Source organism: Leucoraja erinacea, chromosome 8 (assembly GCF_028641065.1).
Source record: "Leucoraja erinacea ecotype New England chromosome 8, Leri_hhj_1, whole genome shotgun sequence".
Taxonomy (NCBI): Eukaryota; Metazoa; Chordata; class Chondrichthyes; order Rajiformes; family Rajidae; genus Leucoraja; species Leucoraja erinaceus.
This window is the reverse complement of record NC_073384.1, coordinates 4,797,285-4,823,067: the sequence shown is the minus strand read 5'-3', so window position 1 is coordinate 4,823,067 and position 25,783 is coordinate 4,797,285. Positions and strand designations below refer to the sequence as shown.

The following is a 25,783-nucleotide window of genomic DNA, read 5'->3' as shown; positions in this document are numbered from 1 at the left end:
TGGCCAGTGTGGGCAAGTTGGGCCGAAGGGCCTGTTTACACACTGTATCACTCTATGATTCTAAACAGAGGACAAACATTTTTGGTTCTCATAATAATTGACTGAGTTCGGAACTAATTAAGGTTGTAACAGACATGGTATTCACGAGGAATGTGGTGGACTTTGTATACGTAGTATTTTTTACAAGCTAATGTGTGCAATTAAAAATAGTTCTGAATGGAGAGGTTCAGAATTAGCAGGCAATGCCAAAATAAGAGATGCATTTATTTCTTTAGATACTGTGAAGGTTTATCAATAAAATGAAAGAAAAAGCAAAGATGTGACATGAATTATTTGTTGGTCAGGCTGTCGTGGTGCAATTGGATGAAAGGAGCATTTGTCCAATATCTAGCAGGGAATCTGTATTGAAGGAAAGTGGTAACGGAATACCATGAAGAGAATAATAGGATGAAAGCGAGTCAGCATGGATTTATGGAAGGCACATTTGACCAGTCCCAGTCCACTGGCGGGCACAGACTAGCCTCCCCACCATCAACTCCGTCCCCACTTCACACTGCCTTGGGAAAATAGCCAACACAATCAAGGACCTTTCTCACCCTGGCCATGGGGTGGGAGATTGCAACCTTCACGTGGGGCTGCCCTGTTTCGACTAATGCAATCAACCCGACGTGCCCAAACAAAAAAGATCAAAGAGAACAAGTTGGCCTACAACTCTAGGCTGTGCACGCCACATGCAAGAAGAAGAACAAGACCCTGGCCATTCCTCCTTCTCCCCTCTCTCTTCAGGCAGAAGATTCAATACCTTGAAAGCAAGTACTGCCAGATTTGAGAGCAGCTTCATCCCTCTTTTTTATTAACTGTATCTGTTGAATCACAGTAGTAATTGTACCTAATTCATAAACTGATGTTAACATCTCACTTCAATATGTTAACCAAAAAGCTAGCAGTATTCTTGGTTGTATCTCAAGATCTCTGCATCTAAAAGCCAAGATACAATGCCAAGCATTCAATATACAATACAATACAATACAATTTATTTGTCATTTGGACCCCTTCAGGTCCAAACGAAATGTCGTTTCTGCAGCCATACATTACAAAACAAAAAAGACCCGAGACACAACACAGTTACACAAACATCCATCACATCGCTGTGATGGAAGGCAAAAAAAACTTATCTCTCCACTGCACTCTCCCCCCCCGATGTCAGAGTCAGAGTCAAAGTCAAAGCCCCCGGCTGGCGATGGCGATTGTCCCGCGGCCATTAAAGCCACGCCGGGTGATGCAAGGTCGCACACCGGGTCTAGTTGTTAGAGCCCCCGGCGTGCGCTCGCAAAGTCCCGCGGCCATTCCAAGCCGCGCGGGGCGGTGATGTCAGGCCCCGCTCAGGTGCTCTTCAACCCCGCAACTCGGGCGGGAGAAGTCGCCATTGCGGAAGCCCCGAAAAGCGGTCTCCCAGCAGGGACCCGCGGGCTCCCGGTGCCGCCGTCCGCCAGACCCGCAGTTGCAGCCTCCGAATCTCCGAAGGTCGGGTGGCAGCAGCGCTCCACCACCGCTCCACCCGCTCCGGACTCGGCCAGCCCCGTGACGGTGAGTAGTCAGCAGCTCCGCAGCTGGAACCCCAGGTCGTTCCTGTTGGAGGCCGCTCCACGTTGCAGCCCCAACGACACGGAGAACCGACAAAGAAAAGGTCGGGTCTCCCGTGCAGGGGAAAGATTTTAAAGTTACCCCCTCCCCCCACCCCCCCACACACATACCCCAACAAAAAAAAATAACAAAAACTACATAAAAACGAGACAAAAAATAATAAAAACACAGACGGACTGCAGAGGCCGCTGCTGACAAGAGTCGCGCCGCCCACCGAATTCAGACCAGTGATTCCCAAACTTTTTCAGGCTTCAGATCACCCCTTGGCTCCATAAACTCCTCCCCAGTGCCCTTCCACTACTCTACAAAATCCATCATTCTGAATCGCAGTTTGCATAACCCACTATTCGAAATTCTAACACAATAAAATTCAAATCAGCAATAATTAATTGCACATTGCTTCAAAATCCATTTACAACTTTTGTGTTTAATTAATTCAACAAAATTAACCAACTTGATCCAGTGATACCAGCTTTTCAAAGTCTGATGGTCATTTAGCAAAAGTCTATTTAGTAGCTACTTCACAGCTCAGTGAATTCTCAATTTGATGGATGTGCTTGATGAAGTGATAACAGTTTCCCAACTTTGAAAAGTTCCAAGAAATGCTATTTAGCATAACAGTGCATGCTTTTAGAGAGAAGTTTAGGTCACCCTGTTCTGGAAAAAATGTTGCTAAGCTGGAAAGGTTGAAAAGAAGATTTATGAGGATGTTGTCAGGAATTGAGGGCCTGAGCTATAGGGTGAGGTTGAGCAGGCTAGGACTTTACTACTTGGAGTGTAGGAGGATGATCTTATGGAGGTGTACAAGATCATGAGAGGAATGGATAGGGTAGATGTACAGGGTATTTTACCCAGAGTAGGGGAATCAAGAATCAGATAGATAAGATAGGTTTAGAGGGATGTGGGCCAAACGTAGGCAGGTGGGACTTGTAGATTGGGACAAGGGCAGTTTGGTTGGCACGGGCAAGTTGGGCCGAAGAGCTTGTTTGCTTGCCATATGACTCTATGGGAAGGTCAAGGTGAGCGCAAGGCACAACACCTGCCCGATGAGCATGTCAAGAACGTAGTGACTCCCCTCTTGCCCAATGCTCCCATCCATCTCCGGCACCTACCTGCCAACCCTTTGTGCTTTAGGTAATCCAACCACCCCCTAGGTAGTCCCAAAGCCTCCCCAAGGGTGGTACTGCCCACATTGGGAACCACTGATATTGAGTATATATCAAGTAGTGAATAAGGGTGTGAGAGGGTACACATTTTAAAAAAGACCATTTAGATAAAAGTCGTGGTGGATCTGTAGGTAGAAGCAGGCTATAGTGGTTAAAAGGATCTAAGTGAAGCTTCATGAATGTACAGCTTAGTCACAGACAAAGAGCATTCATGGAGTTATGCCTTTCAGGGTATGGGTGAAGGCAGAAGGTTGCGTTAGGTTTTTGCACGTATAGGAATACATTTTGTATATGTTGAGGCAGTATGGTGGCACAGCGGTAGAGTTACTGCCTTACAGATTCAGATTCAGATTCAGATTCAATTTTAATTGTCATTGTCAGTGTACAGTACAGAGACAACGAAATGCATTTAGCATCTCCCTGGAAGAGCGACATAGCAAACGATTTGAATAAATAATAATAAGTGGGGTGGTGGTGATTGGCAGTCACCGAGGTACGTTGTTGAGTAGAGTGACAGCCGCCGGGAAGAAGGTGTTCCTCGACCTGCTGGTTCGGCAACGGAGAGACCTGTAGCGCCTCCCGGATGGTAGGAGGGTAAATAGTCCATGGTTGGGGTGAGAGCAGTCCTTGGCGATGCTGAGCGCCCTCCGCAGACAACGCTTGCTTTGGACAGACTCAATGGAGGGGAGCGAGGAACCGGTGATGCGTTGGGCAATTTTCACCACCCTCTGCAATGCCTTCCGGTCGGAGACAGAGCAGTTGCCATACCATACTGTGATGCAGTTGGTAAGGATGCTCTCGATGGTGCAGCGGTAGAAGTTCACCAGGATCTGAGGAGACAGATGGACCTTCTTCAGTCTCCTCAGGAAGAAGAGACGCTGGTGAGCCTTCTTGATCAGAGTAGCACCAGAGACAGGATCAGCACCAGAGACGCGGTTTCGATCCTGACTACGGGTGCTGTCTGTATGGAGTTTGTACGTTCTCCCCGTGACGGCGTGGGTTTTCTCCGGGTGCTCCAGCTTCCTCGCACGCTCGAAAGACGTGCAGGTTTGTAGATTAATTGGCTTCGGTAAAATTGTAAATTGTGTGTTGGATAGGGCTGGTGTACGGGGGTGAATGTTGGCCGGCGCGGACTCGGTGGGCTGAAGAGCCTGTTTCTGCGCTGGAGGAAGGAAGATATAAGGAAGGAGAGAGAGGATCTGGTAAGTATATATGTATAAGAATATGCTCAGAACAGCAGAGAATGAGGTGAAAACAGATGATTGATTTTATTCACCAAAACTTTATTTATTTAATTGATGAAATTGGGCCACGATACATTCCTGGAAACAATTTGTTCGGCTTCTGTTTATTGTTATATTGCCAGCTGCCTGGCTTCCCCTGAAGCCTGAATTCATGTGTGGCAGTCTCATTTATTTGACCTTCTCCACTTGAAGCCTTGTTACTTTTGTTCAGGACAATTTATTCAGTTCCCCTGTGGCCCCACACCCACGTACCGAGGCTGCATTTATATCAAGAAACAAGCTGACAAATACACAAAAGGGCACAAAGTGCTGGAGTAACTCAGCATTGGCCTCTGTAAAACGGCTGCTAATATGTCACGACTGGATGAGAAAGTGGGATAACATGGAACTTGTGTGCACGGGTCAATGGTCGGTGTGGACTCGGTGGGCCAAAGGGCCTGTTTCCATGCCATATCTCCAAATTAAACTAAGCTCTTTCCATCTTTTCAAGAGAGAGCTATTGTATTGTATATCTTTATTGTCATTTCCTGAGTATTCGCATACCCAGAGGAAACAAAAAAACGTTGCTCAACCAGTGTCCATTCAGTGTGCATGAAAAATAAATAGAAATAAAAAAATACATGTATCATGAACAAATTTAACACTCTACTAAACATTCAACAGCCGTTCCGACCGGCAGCGGCACAACAGTGGCTCTGCTGCAGTGTGTCCAGGTTGGTGGTTGGTGCGCGATACTTGGCAGGGGGCAAAGTCCATTTAACAGTCTTATAGCCTGTGGGAAGAAGCTGAGGAGCATCCTGCTGGTTTTGCAGCTAATGCTCCTGTACCTCTTCCCAGATGGCAGGATGGAGAAAATGTCATGCGATGGGTGGTAAGGGTCTTTGATGATGGAGATGGCTCTGCTGATACATCTCTTCCTGTATATGTCCAGCAGGAAGGGGAGTGGAGCACCAATAATCCTGCTGGCGGTCTTCACAATCCTGTCTAGTTGGTGCCGTTCGTACGCCTTGCAGCTCCCGAACCAGGAAGTGATGCCGTAGGTCAATGTGCTCTCGACAGTCCCCCTATAAAAAGTCCGTAGGTGTGTAGTGGGGAGGCCTGCTTTACGTAGTCTTCGGAGAGGGTGAAGTCGCTGCTGGGCTCTCTTGACCAGAGCTGTGGTGTTGGCCGTGGACGTCAGGTCATCAGACAGATGTAGTCCTAAGAACTTCATGCTGCTGACCCTTTCCACATCAGCTCCGTCGATGTGCAGAGGTGTATGGGGAGAAGGGCTCTTAAAAATAGGGCTCTAGGGCTAGATAGGGCTCTTAAAAATAGCGGGGGGTATGGGGAGAAGGCAGGAACGGGGCACTGATTGGGGATGATCAGCCATGATCACATTGAATGTGATCATGGCTGGCTCGAAGGGCCGAATGACCTACTCCTGCACCTACTGTCTATTGTCTATTGTCATCTTAACAACATCAATGACACGAGGAACAACAGTAGATTCAAATTCAATGAGAGTTTACTTCAATGCGAAGTAATTTAAAGTTTCTTAATGAGATACTTTTGGGTAAATTGATGCTAGTGTGTACGAGCCAGTGCTGCTTGGTTGAATCAAGGAAGATGGATCAGTAAGACTTAACGTGGAAAAGAGCATGCACAGCAAAGTTTAGGGTATTAGGAATTATAAACAGTAGATTAATGAAATTTGTATTGTCTCCCACTTTCATAATAGGGAAGGACGGATATTTATTGCTGGGTCCATCAAGCATTGGCAGCTCACAGTTTAGTTTAGTTTGGTTTATAGATACAGCGTGGAAACAGGCCCTTCGGCCCACCGAGTCTATGCCGAACCAATGATCACCCGTCCACACTAGCTCTATCCTACACACTAGCATCAATTTACAGGAGCCAAAAATCAACAGCCAAAAATCTGTGGCCTCTCTTTAATCTGGTATTTTGTTGGTTCACTTGCTTGATCAATGGTGTTTTATCATGAATGTTTTATTATTATTAAAAATGTTTAGTGTTTTCTGAGTCATTTGTAACTGTTACTGTATGCCATGTTGTTACTTGTGGGCGGAGCACCAAGGCAAATTCCTTGTATGTGAATACTTGGCCAATAAACTTACTTACAATTAACCTATTAACTTACAATAAAATTATTATTATTATTAACCGACAAACCTGCACGTCTGTGGAATGTGTGAGGAAACCGGAGCACCCGGAGAAAACCCGCGCCGTCACCAGAAGAACGTGCAAACTCCGTACAGGCAACTCCCGTAGTCAGGATCGAACCCGGGTCTCTGGCGCTGAAATGCAGCAACTCTACCGCTGCGCCATCGTGCCTGTGAATCTTGCAGGAGAAAGGTAGAGGTAGCCAATTCATTACCAGGGATGGCCATGCAAGCCCGGACGTGGACAACAAATTTACATTTGATTACTGTCGGAGTGGTGTACACACACACAAATTAAGCTGCTGCTACTTTTGGGTTATCTAGGTAAGGGCACTTTTAATGACGCTAGGCATCGCAGTGAATTATGTGCGAGGATTAATTTAATTTACTTTTGCTTCAGTGCCTTGAGTTTTATGCTGCAATAATTAAGATCTGGACAGAACCCATTTCAATGTTTCCAAAATGTATTTGTGAATTACTGGTGAAAATCCATTGAAAGGTTCCCAAAGACTATATTCCTTGGTTCATGAGTGGGTTTTTGATTTTAATTGTGTTCAATAAAGTGGATAATTTTGGTTCTTTCAATTACTTCTCTAACTTTTGGCTTCTACATTTGATTTAGATCAAAATTAATAGTGTTGACAAAAACAGCCTGGTTCAGACCTGAGCTTACTGATTTATTTTACAAAATCTTCAATGTCTTTTATTTCATTATGGTCGCCCTTTGGTCTTTCGGTCATTTGTGCCTCCGCCTTTAGTTTAGTTGAGACAGACGTCGTGGAAACAGGCCCTTCGGACCCGCCGAGTCCGCGCGGACCAGCGATCACCCCGTGTGATCACCAGCGCCCACACTAGCGCTATCCCACACACTTTGGGACAATTTACAATTTTTACCGTAGCCACTTAAACTAGAAATCTGTACGTCTGGAGTGTGGGAGGGAACCGGAACACCCAGAGAAAACCCATGGGGTCACGGGTAGAACGTGCAAACTCCGTACAGACAGCACCCGTAGTCGGCTACGGACCACATCCCAAAATGAGGATCGTTTGGTCAAAGTGAGTGAACATTTTGAAATCTACACGTGACATTATCAAATGAGATGAAGAAAAATGTAGACACTAAATGCTGGAGTAACTCAGCGGGTCAGGCAGCATCTCTGGAGAACATGGATAGGTGATGTTTCAGGTCGGGACTCTTTTGTGTCCGAGACTGAAGTAGGGAACCGAATCAAAACGTCACCTATCCATGTTCTTCTGAGATGTTACCTGACCCGCTGAGCTACCCCAGCACTTTGTGTCTTTTTTCCTAAACCACTCTCTGCAGTTCATTGTTTCTACTGAAGAAAAAAAATATTATTTTTAGTTGACATTTATTTGGAGGGAGAAAAACCAAATTCATGGATTATTACATCTTCCTCTGCCAGTTTGTTCTATATACCCGACACCCTTTGTGTAAAGATAGACACACAATGCTGGAGGAACTCAGACAGGCATCATCTCTGGAGAGAAGGATTGGGTGACGTTTTGGGTCGAGACCCTTCTTCAGTCTAAACCATGAAACGTCCCCCATTCTTTCTCTCCAGAGATGCTGTCTGTCCCACTGAGTTATTCCAGCATTTTGTGTCTGTCTTTACGCGTTGCCTTATTCAACAGCCTCCAGAAGAATGCATTATTTCTCGATTATACCGAAACACATTTCTAAGCTGCAAATTGAATTCAGGAAGGATGGCTGTGGATGTTTGTCTTGATTTGTGCGGAAATGCACGGCTTGCTGTCCCTTTGTGAATCTGCTAATATGTCCCACAGAAATCCTTTATGTGTATCCTCATCCTGTGGGTCTGGAACACAACACTTGTGGGCCACATGCTGTGCTGCTCATTATGTTTTTCTCATTTCTGCTAATAATTGTGAGTTTCATGCTGTAGCCTTAGAGACTTGGGATTGAAATCATCCTGATGTTTCCAATATTTACAATTGAAAGTCCATTGAAAGATCCCAAGTCATCCCAGGGTTATACTTCCCAGTTCAGAAGTATGGCGACACACTTCTTCCAACTATGCTTATAGTAGCCATTGCCTTTATTTTTCCTTTGCTGACACTCTGAGCAAAGAAACCTCGACCTGAAACATCACCTATTCCTTTTTGCCCAGAGATGCTGTCTGACGAGCTGAGTTACTCCAGCTTTTTGTGTCTATCTAAAGAAATGTAATTGTTTGCATGTCTCTTGACCACTGTAATTCCCAAGATTAAGGGAGTGTGTATTAAGGGGATAGTTCTGGAGGCTAGTGGATGGTTTGATCCCCATGTTCAGATGTGGGAAATGAGGGAGCAGCCATGTGTTCTGGACACAAGAAACCGTAGATTTTGCTAGTTTAACGGAAAAAGACTCGGAGCAACTCGGCGGGAGAAGCAGCATCTCTGGAGAATGTGGTTAGGAAACCTTTTGGGTCGGGATTTCGGGACCCTTCTTCAGACTAATTAGGGCTTTATTCTTTGGAGCGCAGAAGGTTAAGGGGGGACTTGATAGAGGTCTTTAAAATGATGAGAGGGATAGACAGAGTTGACGTGGATAAGCTTTTCCCACTGAGAGTAGGGAAGATTCAAACAAGGGGACATGACTTGAGAATTAAGGGACAGAAGTTTAGGGGTAACATGAGGGGGAACTTCTTTACTCAGAGAGTGGTGGCTGTGTGGAATGAGCTTCCAGTGAAGGTGGTGAAGGCAGGTTCGTTTTTATCATTTAAAAATAAATTGGATAGTTATATGGATGGGAAAGGAATGGAGGTTTATGGTCTGAGCGCAGGTAGATGGGACTAGGGGAGAATACGTGTTCGGCACGGACTAGAAGGGTTGAGATGGCCTGTTTCCGTGCTGTAAATGTTATATGGTTATATGGTTATAATTGTAGTGGGGGGGAGGGGCTGGGAAAGTGGTGGAGGCAGGGAAAACACTGGTAAGTGATAGATGGGGCAGGTACAGGGGGGGGGTGGGGGGGGGGGGGGGGGGGGGGGGGTGGTGATTATCAGATTGTTGGACGAAGGCCAGGGATGAAAAGACAAAAGGCTTGTGAATAAGTAGAATAGGAGAGAAGAGGTTTGAACTATGAAGCCATTGAGGTGAAAGGAGGCAGGGTACAAAGGAAGTGGGGTGGGGCAGAATTGTGGGAGAAATGGGTGTACTGTATATACTAGCGTGTCACAGGGAAGAGAGGAGAGAAACAGGGTTATTTATCTAAAATTGGAGAATTCAATGTACATGCCAACAATGGGCCGTTGTGGGCTCCATCTTTCCTTGACTGTTGGTGATTTTTGCATATCTTTCATTCATTTGTTCTGTTTACCTACTATATCTCTTGTTTCCATTTTGCTTGACTCTCAGTCTGAAGAAGGACCTCGACCCAACCCTATTGCTATCCCCCAGAGATGCTGCACGAAAACTGCTGAGTGACCCCAGCATTTTGTGTTTATCTTCAATGGTCATACCGTTGGGTTCATAATGTCCTGACAACTGTCTTAGACAATAGACAATAGGTGCAGGAATGGGCTTTTTGTCCCTTCGAGCCTGCACCGCCACTCACTGTGCTCATGGCTGATCATCCACAATCAGTACCCCTTTTCCCCATACCCCTTGACTCCGCTATCTTTAAGAGCTGTCTAACTCTATCTTGAAAGCATCCAGAGAATCGGCCTCCACTGCGGCAGAGAATTCCACAGACTCACAACTCTCCGTGTGAAAAAGTGTTTCCTCGTCTCCGTTCTAAATGGCCTACCCCTTATTCTTCAACTGTGGCCCCTGGTTCTGGACTCCCCCAACATCGGGAAGTATATCCAGACGTTGCTCTTCTCAGCTTGCAGGGATGGGTGGAGCAGTGATTGTACTCACTGGGAAGTGAGCAGGAGGCAGCGAGTGTTACAAGCGGTGGCTTCAGAGAGGTGTCCACGGCAAAGGTTCGGCCAGACGCTTGAGTGACCACCAGGAGATGCAGGCAGGTTATGCAGGAGTCTCCCGGGCCGCCTTCTCAAACAAGTTTACTGGTTTGGATTCTACTGGAAGAATGGCTTCCCTTGGGCCTAATAGCAGCAACAGCCAAAATAGTGGCATCACATCTGTTCATAAGTCACAGGGACAGAATTGGCCCATTCGGCCCACTGAGTCTACTCCGCCATTCAATCATGGCTGATCTATCTTTCCCTCTCAATCCCATACTCCAGCCTTCTCCCCATAACCTTTGACACCCGTACTAGTCAAGAACCTGTTGATCTCCGCTTTAAAAATACCCATTGATGGGCCCCACAGCTGTCTGTGGCAATGAATTCCAGGAATTAATTGGCAGTGAAGCTGGCTCTGTTGAACAGCAGGGTAGGGGCTAAATCTAGGCAAGGAATTGTCACAGGGGACTCGATAGCCAGGAGATGCAGGCAGGCAGTATAGGAGTCTCCCGGGCTGTAGGAAGGAACTGCAGACACTGATTTACACTGAAAATAGACACAAAATACTGGAGGACCTCAGCGGGGCAGGCAGCATCTTTTAGTTTAGTTTAGAGATACGGTGTGGAAACAGGCCCTTGGGCCCACCGAATCGGCAGCGACCAGCGATCCCTGCACACTAACTCAATCTTGCACATACAATTACAATTATACCACACCAATTAGTCTACAAACCTGTACGTCTTTGGGAGTGTGGGAGGAAACCAGAGAAAGGATGAATTTCGGATTGAGATCCTTCTTCACCCATTCCTTTTCTCCAAAGATGTTGCCTGACCTGCTGCGTAACTCCAGGCTTCTGTATGTATGTTTACTGTATGTCGTGTTGTTACTTGCGAGCGGAGCACCAAGGCAAAATCCTTGTATGTTTACATACTTGGCCAATAAATATTCATTCACTCATTCACTCAATCATTCATTCTTACCCTGTTGTTTAACCCTGACACTTAACCCTGTCCCACAGTACGAATTCATTCCAAGAGCTCTCCCGAGTTTGCCCTGATTCGAACTGGGGCATTTACGGTAATGGCCGCTCGTCGGTACTCGGGGCTCTCTTGGACATTTTTCAACATGTTGAAAAATTTTCACGAGTCTTCCCGTGCTTACCTGCCGTTAGCGAGTCTACCCTAGTACCTGCCGTTAGCGTTACGAGCCGCTAAGGGACGTCCCCGAGCTCCGAGGTATCCGCTACGTTCATTCTCAAGTTTGATTTCTTTTAAACTCGGGAGAGCTCATGGAATGAACTCGTACCGTGGGACAGGGCTATAAGGCATTTGGTCTTTCTGTGTCTTGATGCCAGATTGAGGTGTTTTAATCCAAAGTGCATGAACTAAGTGCAGTCTGAAGAAGGGTCCTGCTCCAAAACATCACCTATCCATGTTCCCCAGGAATGCTGTCTGACGCAATGAACACTTGGTATTTTTTTCTCGCAATAACAGATCAAGTTTTATGACATCATTAAGTCTCGGATGCATGCGACGTCTGCATTCAGAAAGTTCATCTTAAAAATAGTTGATTGGAGTTGAATTTAACTTATTGGAATTTAATGTGGCTAATTTAAAAGACATTTCTGTCTGCATTAAGTTTGTGTTTCCCAGCCGACTGCAGGGTAATCGCACTTATTAGATGGCTTTATCGGCACAGATGTGATCAGCTGAACTGCTCGGTGACACTGCAACTGTTATCAAAGCCTGGCGACAGCTGCCGTCGTTAAACATTTAACATCACCAGTGGCAGCATGGAGTCTGGCATACATTAAACTCCAATCCCTTTTCACCAAGGGTACGCAAAGACCATATCGGAATTGTCTGGCCCACATAAACTTACACCATTAACCATCACACGGTTGCTGTGACTTTATTGACCTTTGAATAATTGTTGGAGGGACCTGGGCCAAACGGAACTGGCGTGGACGGGTCACCTTGGTCGGCGTGGAAGGAATGGGCCAAAGGTGCTGTTTGACTCTAGAACTGGTTGCATTTGTTGGAGCTGCAAGGAATTTGAAATGGTGACTCAAGATGTCATACAGCTTGAAACAGACCCTTTGGCCCAACTTGCCGATGCTGTCCAAGATGCCCCCATCTGTACTAGTCCCACCTCCTCGTGTTTGGCCCACATCCCTCTCAACCTTTCTTATCCATTTACCCGTCCAAATGTCTTTTAAATGTTGTCATGGTACCTGCCTCAACTACCTCCTCTGATGTCTTGTTCCATATGCCCAAACACCCTCTGTATGGAAAAAGTTGCCCCTCAACTTTCTGTTAAATATTTCCCCTCTTACCTTAAACCTATGTCTCCTGGTTCTTCTTGATTCCATGTGCATTTGCCCTTTTTATTCCAAAGTTTAGTTTAGTTCAGAGATACAGCACGGAAACTGGCCCTTCGGCCCACCGAGTCCGCGCCGACCAGCGATCCCCGCACACTAACACTATCCTCCACACACTAGGGACAATTTATAGACAATAGGCAGAGAATTCCACAGACTCACAACTCTGTGGGTGAAAAAGTGTTTCCTCGTCTCCGTTCTAAATGGCTTACCCTTTATTCTTAAACTGTGGCCCCTGGTTCTGGACTCCCCCAACATCGGGAACATGTTTCCTGCCTCTGGCGTGTTCAAACCCTTAATAATCTTATATGTTTCAATAAGATATCCTCTCATCCATCTAAACTCCAGAGAATACAAGCCCAGCTGCTCCATTCTATCAACATATGAGAGTCCCGCCATTCCGGGAATTAACCTTGTAAACCTACGCTGCACTCCCTCAATAGCAAGAATGTCCTTCCTCAAATTATTTACATTTATGCCAAGCCAAATAACCTATAACCTCTATGTCTTTGGAAAGCTGGAAGAAACCAGAGCACCCGGAGAAAACCCACCCGGACCACGGGAAAAACGTACAAACTCCGTACAGACAGCACCCGGAGACGTGATCGAACCTGGGTCTCTGGCGCTGTGAGGCAGCAACCGCTGTGCATTTACTACAAATAGTAGAGGTGCATTTAAGAGAACATGAGACAAACAAGCAGGACAAAGGGATAGAAGGCTGTGTTGATAGGGTTAACTGAAAAAGGATGTGAGGAGGTTTATGCAAAGCGTACATGGACCAGTTAATTCAAATGACCTGTCGCTAAACTGTCAATTCAATGCAATTCTTTATATCATATTTAATTTCATATTCAAGAGCCATTGGACAAAAGTCAATTCCCCAGTATTCATTTTAAGAAATATTCTCTCAAAGCAATTTTAGCTTTGCAGTTGTGATTTCTATTCAAACGTACATCTCTTTCTGATCTTCTGGAATTGAATGTACTACTTGTCCAACATGATGATTAACTTGTAAAATTACATAATGAATTCACAAGGAACTGCAGATGCCGGAATCTTAAGCAAAACACAAAGTGCTGAAGTAACTCAGCGGGTCAGCCCGAGTTATAGAAGGAATGGATTGGTAATGTTTTGGTGCTGGGGCCCTTGTTCAGTCCTATCCATTCTTTCCACAGATGTTGCCTGGAAACAAATAATTGCTTGTCTTCTGTGAAGAAAATGGGGTGGTAGAGTGGCTGCTTTACAGCACCAGAGACCCAGGTTTGTCCTGATTACGGGTGCTGTCTGTACAGAGTTAGTACGTTCAGAGGAATCTGAGGAAGGACATAATTGCCATAGAGGGAGTGCAGAGACGGTTCACCAGACTGATTCCTGGGATGTCAGGACTGTCTTATGAAGAAAGACTGGATAGACTTGGTTTATACTCTCTAGAATTTAGGAGATTGAGAGGGGATCTTATAGAAACTTACAAAATTCTTAAGGGGCTGCACAGGCTAGATGCAGGAAGATTGTTCCCGATGTTGGGGAAGTCCAGGACAAGGGGTCACAGCTTAAGGATAAGGGGGAAATCCTTTAAAACCAAGATGAGAAAAACGTTTTTCACACATAGAGTGGTGAATCTCTGGAACTCTCTGCCACAGAGGGTAGTTGAGGCCAGTTCATTGGCTATATTTAAGAGGGAGTTAGATGTGGCCCTTGTGGCTAAGGGGATCAGGGGGTATGGAGAGAAGGCAGGTACGGGATACTGAGTTGGATGATCAGCCATGATCATATTGAATGGCGGTGCAGGCTCGAAGGGCCGAATGGCCTACTCCTGCACCTAATTTCTATGTTTCTATGTTTCTACGTTCTCCCCGTGACCATGTGGGTTTTCTCCTGGATCTCTGGTTTCCTCCCACCCTCCAAAGACGTACAGGTTTGCAGGCTAATTTACTTCTCTAAAATTGTGAAATGTCCCTAGTGTGTGTAGGACAGTGCTAGTGTATGGGGCGATTTCTAGTCGGCACGGACTCTGTCGGCCAAAGGGCCTGCGTTTCTAAAGGTCTAAAATTGTTTTGGATGCACCAGATTCTCCATGCGGCATCTGGAAGGATCCATTCAGCATTCACAGATAGAATTCGGAGATAAATGGCCATGTTCTAAGTGTGCTACATCTTGTAGGATTCATGTTGCCATCACAGAGTGTGATCAAGGACCTGTTCCACTTACGCGATTTTTTTCGGGCGACTGCCGGCACCCGTCATAGTCGCAGCAGGTTGCCGAAAATGTTCAACATGTTGAAAATCCAGCGACGACCAGTGAAAGGTACGACGACTCTTTGGTCGACTACTCACGACCATACAGGTGTCACAGTCGTGGGGTGAAGCCTATATGGGCGTGAGTAGTCGCTCAAAGAGTCGTACCTTTTTCTGGTTGCCGCTGGATTTTCAACATGTTGAAAATTTTCGGTGACCTGCCGGCAGTCTCCGAAAAAATCGTGTAAGTGGGACAGGCCCTTTAAGGTGTTTAATGTATTCTGGCAATGATGTGTGTCAGCTACTCCAAAGTACAAGTATCTGTTGTAGTTCCATCCATGGACTGCCAGTGTACATCACATCAATTTGAAAAGGGTGTAGAAGAGATGTTACCTGGGCTTGCATACTCTGAGGAAGGACATTATTGCCATAGAGGGAGTGCAGAGACGGTTCACCAGACTGATTCCTGGGATGTCAGGACTGTCTTATGAAGAAAGACTGGATAGACTTGGTTTATACTCTCTAGAATTTAGAAGATTGAGAGGGGATCTTATAGAAACTTACAAAATTCTTAAGGGGTTGGACAGGCTAGATGCAGGAAGATTGTTCCCGATGTTAGGGAAGTCCAAGACAAGGGGTCACAGCTTAAGGATAAAGGGAAAATCCTTTAAAAACCGAGATGAGAAGAACTTTTTTCACACAGAGAGTGGTGAATCTCTGGAACTCTCTGCCACAGAGGGTAGTTGAGGCCAGTTCATTGGCTATATTTAGAGGGAGTTAGATGTGGCCCTTGTGGCTAAGGGGATCAGGGGGTATGGAGAGAAGGCAGGTACGGGATACTGAGTTGGATGATCAGCCATGATCATATTGAATGGCGGTGCAGGCTCGAAGGGAAAATGGCCTACTCCTGCACCTAATTTCTATGTTTCTATGTTATAGGACCAGGGTTTTTCTTTGGAGCAGAGGGGGTTGAGGTGAGACCTCATGGGAGTGTACAAGATCATGAAAGGAATGGATAAAGCAAACACGGATGAAGCAAAAAGAGTATTTGAAACAAGAGGGCCGAGGCTTAAGGTGAGAGGGAAGAGATTTAAGAAGGATCCCGGGGGAAACCTTTTCACTCAGAGGTTGGTCCGTACCTAGAATGAGCTGCCAGAAAAGCCATAATAAAGATACAATTGTAATCATAATCATACTTTATTAGCCAAGTGTGTTTCGCAACATATGAGGAATTTGATTTGCCGTACAGTCACACCAATAAAAAGCAACAAGACACACAAAATATATTTTAACATAAACATCCACCACAGTGACTACTCCACATTCCTCAAAAAAGTTCAATCTCTTCCCTTCTTTGTACTTCCGTGGTCGGGGGCCACGAGCCCTCCATTGACGGGACGATCTTGGCTCCCGTAGCCGGCGGTCAGGCCCTCCTCGTTTGGGCATTCAAGCTCCTGCATCGGGGGGTGATGTCAGCTCCCCCGCGCCGGGCAATCGACCCCGGGTCGGGGCTGATCGAACCTTCTGCGATTTTGGAGCTTCCCGACATCGGTCTCTCCCCGAGACTGCGAAATCCGCAGGCCGTGGTTGGAACGTCGGCCCCAGGCAAGGGATCGGCTCCGATGGCAAGTCCACGGCCCCGCGGTGGGGCTCAAAGTCAGTCCCGAGCGAAGCTGCCAGCTCCACGATGTTAGGCTGCAGAGCGACCGGAGATACGATCCTGAAAATAATCGCATCTCCGGGACGGTAAGAGATTGAAAAACAGTTTCCTCTGGCCCCCTCCCTCACCCCACACATAAAACAAACCAGAGAACAACATTTTTTAAACATAGTAAAGAAAACCGAAAAGGACCAGAAGACAGAGACCGTTGGCGAGGCTGCCACCCGGTGGAATTTTGACTTTCAAAAGACATTTTGACAGATATATGGATAAGAAGGGTTAGAGGGCATGAGCCAAATGCAACCACGTGGGAAGAGCCCATGATGCCAACTTGGACAGCAAGTACAAGCTGGGCCGAAGGGCCTGGTTCCACGCTGCACAGCTCTTTGACTCCATGGCATCAGTACGACCCAGTGGGTTGAATGGACTTTTCTGAAGTGTTGTTCGATGATGTATGACTGTATGCATGCATGATGCATGAGGATGGCACGGTGGCGCAGTGGTCCAGCTGCTGCCTTACAGCGCCAGAGACCCGGGTTGGATCCTGACTATGGGTTCTTGTCTGCACGGAATTTGTACCTTTTCCCCATGACCTGCATGGGTTTTCTCTGGTTTCTCTGTAAGGAGTTTGTACCGTCTCCCTGCGGGTGCTGCGTTTAGCTCCCACACTCCAAAGATGAGTGGGTTGTAGGTTAATTAGTTTCAAAAGAATTGTAGGTTGTCTTCTTCTCCTTCTTCTTCTTCTTGGTTCTTGGTCCTCCAAAATATTCCAAATGGAATTAAAACCTGAGGTGGCGGAGGGTGGAGTTATGCAAAAAAGGGTTTTTGGAGAAGAAGAGCTACCTTAAATGTAGTTGCGTCTGGTTGGGTAACTATGGCAGGGTGAAGAATATTCCATGCTTTGATTGTGCGGGGGAAGAATGAAATGCTGTACACATCTGCCTTGGTAACTAGTACAGGTATCTCAAAATGGATCAATGCCCTCGTCTGCTCCTGATAGGCTTGGGTTTGGTGTAGGTTTACTGTGCAGCATGGAAACAGGCCCTTCGGCCCACCTTGTACCTGCTGTCCAAATTGGCATAATGGGCTCTTCCCACACTGTCCCTAGTGCGTTAGTGTAGAGAGTGATCGCTGATCGGCACGGACTCGGAGGGCCGAAGGGCCTGTTTCCGCGCTGCATCTCTAACATCTAAAAGTAAAGTCTAAAGGCTCCTACGGTGACACCGTGAGCTTGTTTTGACGTGGGAAGAGAATGGGCGTCATGAGCCTTCTCAAACGCAATCTGGACTCTTGCTGAGAGGGAAAAAAAGCCAATGAGTTTCTTTTCAACAGCCCCGCAGGAGATAACTTCTCTGGTCTAGTTGAATGAAAAGGTATGATTTGTGATGAAAATTAAATGACTGACTTAAAAATCAAGCATTCAGTCCAATACGTGTAGCTGTGGCCAGAATAATTTACATGTGGATTTAATATTCAAGTTGGCTGCGGTCTACCCTATGAATAATAAATAGTCTGAATAATGCTGTAAAGTAAATAAGATTTTGTTATGCTAGTTATACCTTGAGAGCCAATTTTCATAAAAAAAAGAATCTCCGCAGCATATGAGAAATTGTATTATGAAAATCTGTGCAATGTAAAGGTAATTGGTATCTATGCATCTAACTTAGCTGTCTAAAATCTAGACCAGGATAATAGCTTCTAAACGTGGGGGGAAAATAATGAAATGTGATGGCAGGACAAAAATAAAAAATAGCATTCATCATTATATTGTTTCTGTAGAGAAGTACAAAATATGTTCCATTTGCAAAAAAGCAGATTCTTGTTGATAGCAGGTGTAGGCTTCAGATGTTGTCAACTACTTGGCTTGGTGAATGGTTAATGTATCTCTAGGGGTATATTTTCTTGATAAGCAATAACAAATAAGCATATTAAGATTAATAGCTGTTATTTTTGGACGTAGAATGGTTTATTCATGTTTTGGAAAGGAGCAGCGCTCTGCAGAGAATGATAATGAGACTCGTAGCAAGAAGGGCTCTGGTTTGCATTCTCGCGTTTAGCTGATGTGCCACACTCTTTCATGGGTTTGTGTGTGATATTTAGTTGGAATTGCGACTAAAATTCTTGATGGAGTTTTAAAAAAAAAATCATGTTGACTAACGTGTGATTTTGTTCCAGGCTTGTCATTTGCATTTAGGTAGATTAACACCATTTAGCTGAGTGTGTCATTAGATCAGTTTAGTTTATTGTAACGTGTAACGAGGTACAGTGAAAAGCTTTTATTGCGTGCTAACCAGTCAGCAGAAAGACAATACATGATTACAATCGAGCCATTTACTGTGTATAGATACATGATAAGGGAATAATGTTTAGTACAAGGTGAAGCCAGCACAGTCATGATCGAGGATAGTCCAAGGTAGACAAAATTGCTGGAGAAACTCAGCGGGTGAGGCAGCATCTATGGAGAGAAGGAATAGGCGACGTTTCGGGACGAGACCCTTCTTCAGACTCTTCGATTTTTCCAGCATCTGCAGTTCTTTCTTAAACAAAGGATAGTTAGAGGGTCATCAAAGAGGCAGATAGTCGTTCGGCACTGCTCTCCAGTTGTGGTAGGATGATTCAGGTGCCTGATAACAGCTGGGAAGATACTGCCTCACCTAGGTTGGGTCCTCGGATGGAGTCAAGGGGGGAGGTAAAGGGACAGGTGTTGCATCTCCTGCGGTTGCAGGGGAAAGAACATGGGGAGAGGGTGGTTTGGGTGGGAAGGGACGAGTTGACCAGGGAGTTGCGGAGGGAACGGTCTCTGCGGAAAGCAGAAAGGGGTGGAGATGGGAAGATGTGGGGATGGGAAGATGTCCACACCTGTCCTTGGCCTCCACTATTGTCCAGAGTGAGGCCCAGCGCAAATTGGAAGAACAGCACCTCATATTTCACTTGGGTAGTTTACACCCCAGTGGTATGAACATTGACTTCTCTAACTTTGCTTTCTCCCTCCATCCCCTTCCCCTTCCCAGTTCTCCCACTAGTCTTACTGTATCTGCCTACATTCTATCTTTGTCCCAGCCCCTCTCCTGACATCAGTGTGAAGAGGGGTCTCGACCCTTTATATAAAGGTCCTTATAAAAGGAATGGGCAAGCTAGATGCAGGAAAAATGTTCCCATCGTGGGGCGAGTCCAGAACCAGGGGTCACAGTCTTAGAATAAAGGGGAGGTAATTTAAAACTGAGGTGAGAAAAAACTTTTTTACCCAGAGAGTTGTGAATTTATGGAGTTCCCTGCCATAGAGGGCAGTGGAGGCCAAGTCACTGGATGGATTTAAGAGAGAGTTAGATAGAGCTCTAGGGGCTAATGGAGTCAAGGGATATGGGGAGAAGGCAAGGCACGGGTTATTGATAGGGGACGATCAGCCATGATCACAATGAATGGCGGTGCTGGCTCGGGGCCGAATGGCCTCCTCCTGCACCTATTTTCTATGTTTCTATGTTGCTATGACCCGAAACATTGCCCGTTCCTTCTCTCCAGAGATCCTGCCTGTCCAGCTAAGCTACTCCAGCATTTTGTGTCTACCTTCATTCCAAACCAGCATCTGCAGTTCTTTCTTACACATTTCCTCCATTCCCGCTTATCCATGTGCCTATCTAATAGCCTCTTAAACCCCACTATCATATCTGCCTCCACCACCACCCCTGGCACTGCGCTCCAGGCCCCAACCACTCTCTGAGTAAAACAAAAATGGCCCGCACATCTCCATTAAACTTTCCCCCTCTCACCCTACAGCCATGCCCATTGGAGTCGGACAATCCACCCTGGGCAATATGTTCTGGCTGTCTACCTGATCTAGGCCTCCCTGTCTGCCCCTTTCCTGTCCCTAAATTCTACCGCTGTGGGTTGAATAGAGGGTTGCCAACTTTATCCCTCGCAAATAACGGACAAAAGGTCAAAATACGGGATAAATTCCCGACGGCAATTCGTTGACCGACTCGGCCGTGCCTGGGTGAATGATGAGTTGGCCCCGGGTGCTGGACTGCACACAAAACCCAGCCGGCGGGCCAGCTGGGGAGTTTTGGCCCGCACGATGTTGGCCACAAAGAGTTGCACCCCATCCAACTCGTGAACCGATGATCGGCCATGAGAAGGAGGGGGGGGTTGGTGGTGTCGGCAGTAAGCGAAGGCCCGAAGGTCGGACAGATGGCCGGGATGCCGACCGATGGGGCTATGAGCGAGGCGCTGCTGCTGCTGCTGCTGCTGCACTCCACGGGCTGCACTGCGTCGGGACGGGTGAGGCGGGGCCGGACGCGGCGCTCCGACCCGACAGTCCCCTCGACCCAAGGAGTGGCAGTCAAATACGGGACAAGGGTAGTCCCATTTGGGACCAAACCAGTTTAGCCCAATATACGGGATGTCCCGGCTAATCCGGGACAGTTGGCAACCCTAGTTTGCCATTAGTACTTCAGATTGGTTCCATTCCAGTGGAAGGTGTGATGGTGGTGAGAAACAACATTGCAATAAGGAAGATCAGGACAAGTGATGGGGAAATAGTGCAGTTGACAACAGAACAGAACACACTAAAAGCCAATTAAAAAGCTTAAAGCTCATTGAATAGGAAGGCCACTGTCAACGGATAAAACATCGACTTAATGTCAAAAGCAGTGTCATGGTGAATAATTGTTCTTCTACACAGGAGGACGGTAGATAATGATGTTCCCCAAGTACTTGTCTGTTGATCAAGAGGATTTGGCGGAGATGGCACAGGTTATATTTCTTGAGAGCTTTGTATATGTTGTGGTTGGTGCAAGTCACATAGGCGAGGGGGAGCAGGGAATGTAGAGAAGGGTTTCGAATCGAAACATCACCTATCCATGTTCTCCAGAGATTAGTTTTAGTTTAGTTTGGAGATACAGCGCGGATAAGGCCCTTCGGCCCACCGAGTCCGCACCGACCAGCAATTACCCTGTACACTAGCACTGTCCTGCACACTAGGCACAATTTACAATTTACAGGATCCACATTAACCTAATAAAACCTGTACGTCACGCTTGTGGCAATGGAGGCCAATTCTCTGGATACTTTCAAGAGTGAGCTAGATAGGGCTCTTAAAGATAGTGGAGGCAGGGGATATGGTGAGAAGGCAGGAACGGGGTACTGAATGTGGATGATCAGCCATGATCGCAGTGAATGGCGGTGCTGGCTCGAAGGGCCGAATGGCCTACTCCTGCACCTATTGTCTATTGTCTTTGGAATGTGGGAGGAAACCAGAGCCCCCAAGGCGTCATGGGGAGAGCGTACAAACTCTGTACAGACAGCGCCCGTGGTCAGGATCGCGCCCGGGTCTCTGGCGCTGTGAGGCAGCAACTCTACCGCTGCACCACCCTGCCTCCCTGATGCTGCCTGACCTGCCGAGTTATTCCGGCATATTGTGTCCTCTTGTAGAGCTTGATATATCTAAACGATCTGGCATATTGTGTCCTCTTGTAGATCTTGATATATTTAAATGATCTGGACATTGAAAAACTGGCCCTTTGTACATCACTTGAAATTTCTGCATTCCATCATTAGCAGTTATTCCTGCAGTTGCCTGAGGCGCTGTGCTTTGGTGTGTCTCCCCCCCCCCCCCCCCCCCCCCCCCCCCTCCCCCCCTCCCCCCCCCCCCTCCTCCCCCAGTACCGCTCGGCCTCCACCGCTCACCCCTCCTTTTGAGACCCTCTCTAAAACCAAACCCTTTGATCAATCTTTTGGTCACGTCAATCTGTTTGCATGGCTCAGTATCAAATTCTGCCTGAGAATTGTTTATGAAGGAACTGCAGATGCTGGAACATCGAAGGTACACAAAAAAGCCGGAGAAACTCAGCGGGTGCAGCAGCATCTATGGAGCGAAGGAAATAGGCAACGTTTCGTCCCGAAACGTTGCCTATTTCCTTCGCCCCATAGATGCTGCTGCACCCGGTGAGTTTCTCCAGCTTTTTTGTGTACCTCCTGCCTGAGAGTTGTTCGTCTGAAGTATCCTGGGACATTAACAGTCCTGCAGAAATGCTATTAGTCACTGGGTTATGGGAAAAGTCTCAAAGCAAAACTAATCCTCTGTTCAACATCGTCTATATTTTATATCAGGTATTCTGATCATTTTCCTATCAGACATGGTCGGTTTATTTGATACCAATTAGCCTCATTGCTCTAAATTCTCTATTTCTTCCTTGCCTGTTGTGGTTGCTGCATCAAATCACCTGCTCGCGGGACGTGGCGTTTAGAACTGTACTGCCTTTATCAGCAATTAATTTTACTTTGCAGCTGCTGTTCAAGCCTAGAGCCACAAGCCTCAAAGTTTAGCAGCTAATTAGTGATTGGCACAAACTATTAAATTGCCCAGAAACAAATTGGTGGTTCTAAAGTTTAGCAAATTTCAACTTTGTGAAGTTTAATGATGTACTTTTTGAAAAATGAATTTCTGCGGGCGAAACCGCGTCAAGGCTTTTCTATATGAATTCATGTTTAAACTCATAGAAAGGGGAAGATTTTTTGTTTGGTGTGCGTGGTAAGATAAATAATTAAAGAATTACAGGCGTCACCAGCAAGATGAGAATTTATTCCCAAAGACGGACACAGAATGCTGGAGTAACTCAGCGGGACAGGCAGCATCTCTGGACGGAAGGAATGGGTGACGTTTCGGGTCGAGACCCTTCTTAAGATTACGTATTTCCAATACCTAAGTGCCCTTGAGATGGTGGTGTTAATGGTGGTGATGGTTTTCTTCATCAGAAGGACATCTCTGATGTATACATACTCCCCACAGTACAGCAAGTCAATTTAACAATGGGCAAAAAATACCTTGGCAAATTGTCAATGATTTCTAATAGAAGATACAAAGTGCTGGAGTAACTTAGCAGGTCAGGCAGAATCTCTGGAGAACATGGTTAGGTGGCGCATCTGGCCCATGTCCGTCTTCAGACCAGGGAAACTTACCAAGTGCTGGAGTAAGTCAGCAGGTCGGGCAGCATCTCTAGAGAACATGGATAGGTGGCGTTTTGTGTCAAGTCAGGTCAGTCTGAAAAAGGGTCCTAATGTGAAACACCACCGATCTATGTTCTCCAGAGATGCTGCCTGACCTGCTGAGTTACTCCAGCACTTTGCGTCTCTTTTGTAAACCATCACCTGCACTTCCTTGTGTCTTCAATGAATGATTTCTGATTGCTTGTGGCTTGTGAATTTTTTTTTTCATTTCAAAATAGACTTTATTCAAATAATGAATATATATATATACAATACAGGAACCGTGCAGAAGATTCATCCGACATTCTCGGAGGCTTTACATTCAATACTGTTTCCACACATTGCACAAATTTCACAAATTTATCCCCCACCCTTGCCACTCATGTGGCCCACTGGCGTGGAATCCCTTCTCTCATATTTGAGGGGCGTCTCCACCACCCCCAGCACATACTCCTGCAGTCTACAGCGGGCCAGTCGGCAACATTCCCCGACGGACAGCTCGCTCCGCTGGGCAGACTAAAGAGCATCTTTCACCAAGTTGATGACCCTCCAGCAATACTCGATCTCAGTCTCTGAATGCGTCCCTGGGAACAGTCCGTAAATCACAGAGTCCTCTGTGACAGAGCTGTGACAGGGACCCTTGCATACTTCTCCAGACTCTCTTTGCAAATCCACACTCTGCAAAGAGGCGGACAACCGTCTCCTCTCCATAGCAGCCGTCCCGAGGGCAGCGTGCGCTGGCAGTGAGGTTCTGACGGTGCAGGAAGGATCTGGCTGGGAGGGCTCCCCTCACCGCCAGCCAAGCCAGGTCTTGGTGCTTGTTGGTGAGTTCTGGCGATGAGGCATTTTGCCAGACAAGCTGGGCAGTCTGCTCTGGGAACCACGCCACCGGATCCATCGAGTCCTTTCCCTGCAGTGCCTGCAGGACGTTCCGTGCTGACCACTGCCCAATGGACCTGTGGTCAAAGGTGTTGGTCCGGAAGAACCTTTCCACGAACTCCAGACCTCAATACATCAACTTCAAGCCACCCCTCTCCTACACCAATGCTCACACATGTCTCCCACCAACCTTGTCACCCTACTCCTTTGTCCCCCATCGATTTCATATTGGGTATATTTACATTCTTGAAATAGTCTTTTATTTTGTTTACATCTCAACAGTTGTCATTTGAGAGGGCAGTGTTGAATTTCACACAGTTTTTCTTGCCTTCCTAAGGCAGATTCCCAGTATTCTTTTCCCTTTTGAAATTTAAATATTTACATGCCGTAAAATTGAAGCCTCAAGCAAGGCTCTTTGTTTCTTTTTCCCTTTTCAAATTGAAGTTGTAAACAACTTTTAACTTTGTCATTTCTGCTGAAGAGAACGTGTTGAAATGTGTTACTGAGCCTTGTGTGTGAAGTGGTTCGCCAACACTTTGCTATGAGTCATCTAGTCAGGCTGCGACAACGATTGTGCTTTTTTCACCCCCATTTGTTACTTCCCCTGAAACCAGAGCTTTTGGAGCTGTGTAACTCGTTCAGGATGACTTAGCTGATACTGCCGTCAAAATTTAGTAAAGTCTCACCTGAATTTGCCGCTGCCCTATTGAAAATGTTAACATTGGACTTTGTCTATGGACCTAATGCACTACGATGCTGAGAAGGTGGGAGAAGTTGGACTTTATTCCTTGGAGCGCAGGAGGATGAGGGGTGATCTTATAGGGATGTGTGTAAGATCACGAGGCGATTAGATAGGGCGAATGCATTGAGCTTTACTCAGAGTTGGGGAATCAAGAACCCGAGGTTCAAGGTGAAAGGAACATGGGCCAAAATATGGGCCAAACGTGGGCAGGTGGAACTGAAGGAACTGAAGGTCGAACTGAAGGAACTGAACAAGGGTCTCGACCCGAAACGTCACCTATCCACATTCTTCATGGATGCTGCCTGACCCTCTGTAAAAGTTTTTTTTATTTTTCCCGCCCCCCCCCTCCCCCGACATCAGTCTGAAGAAGGGTCTCGACCTAAAACGTCGTCTATTCCTTCTCTTCAGAGATGCTGCCTCACCCGCTGAGTTACTTCAGCAATTTTGTCTACCTCTGAATTATTCTAGCATTTTGTGTCTTTTTTTAAACCTACATCTGCAGTTCCTTATTTCTACAGGTGGGACTAGTATCAATGGGGCATCTTGTTCCGCATGGGCAAGTTGGGCCGTTATTTCCTTGCTACTTGACTATGACTTTAACGATATTCTGCACTCTGTGTCTCCCCCTTTGCTCATTTGGATTTGAGTTTGACTTGATTGTATTTATCTGTGGTTCTATATCGGATCTATTTGGTTAACTTGCAAAGCAAAGCTTTTCACGGTGTCTGGGCACATGTGACAATAATGAACCTAAGCCTAAGA

The 25,783-nt window shown here is 46.4% G+C and overlaps 1 protein-coding gene across 1 annotated transcript in view; it reads left to right on the top strand.

The window, feature by feature from the left end:
* The window catches only part of macrod2 (mono-ADP ribosylhydrolase 2), a 1,271,393-nt gene that overhangs the window by 108,781 nt on the left and 1,136,829 nt on the right, over window positions 1–25,783 (top strand). The window lies entirely within an intron of this gene.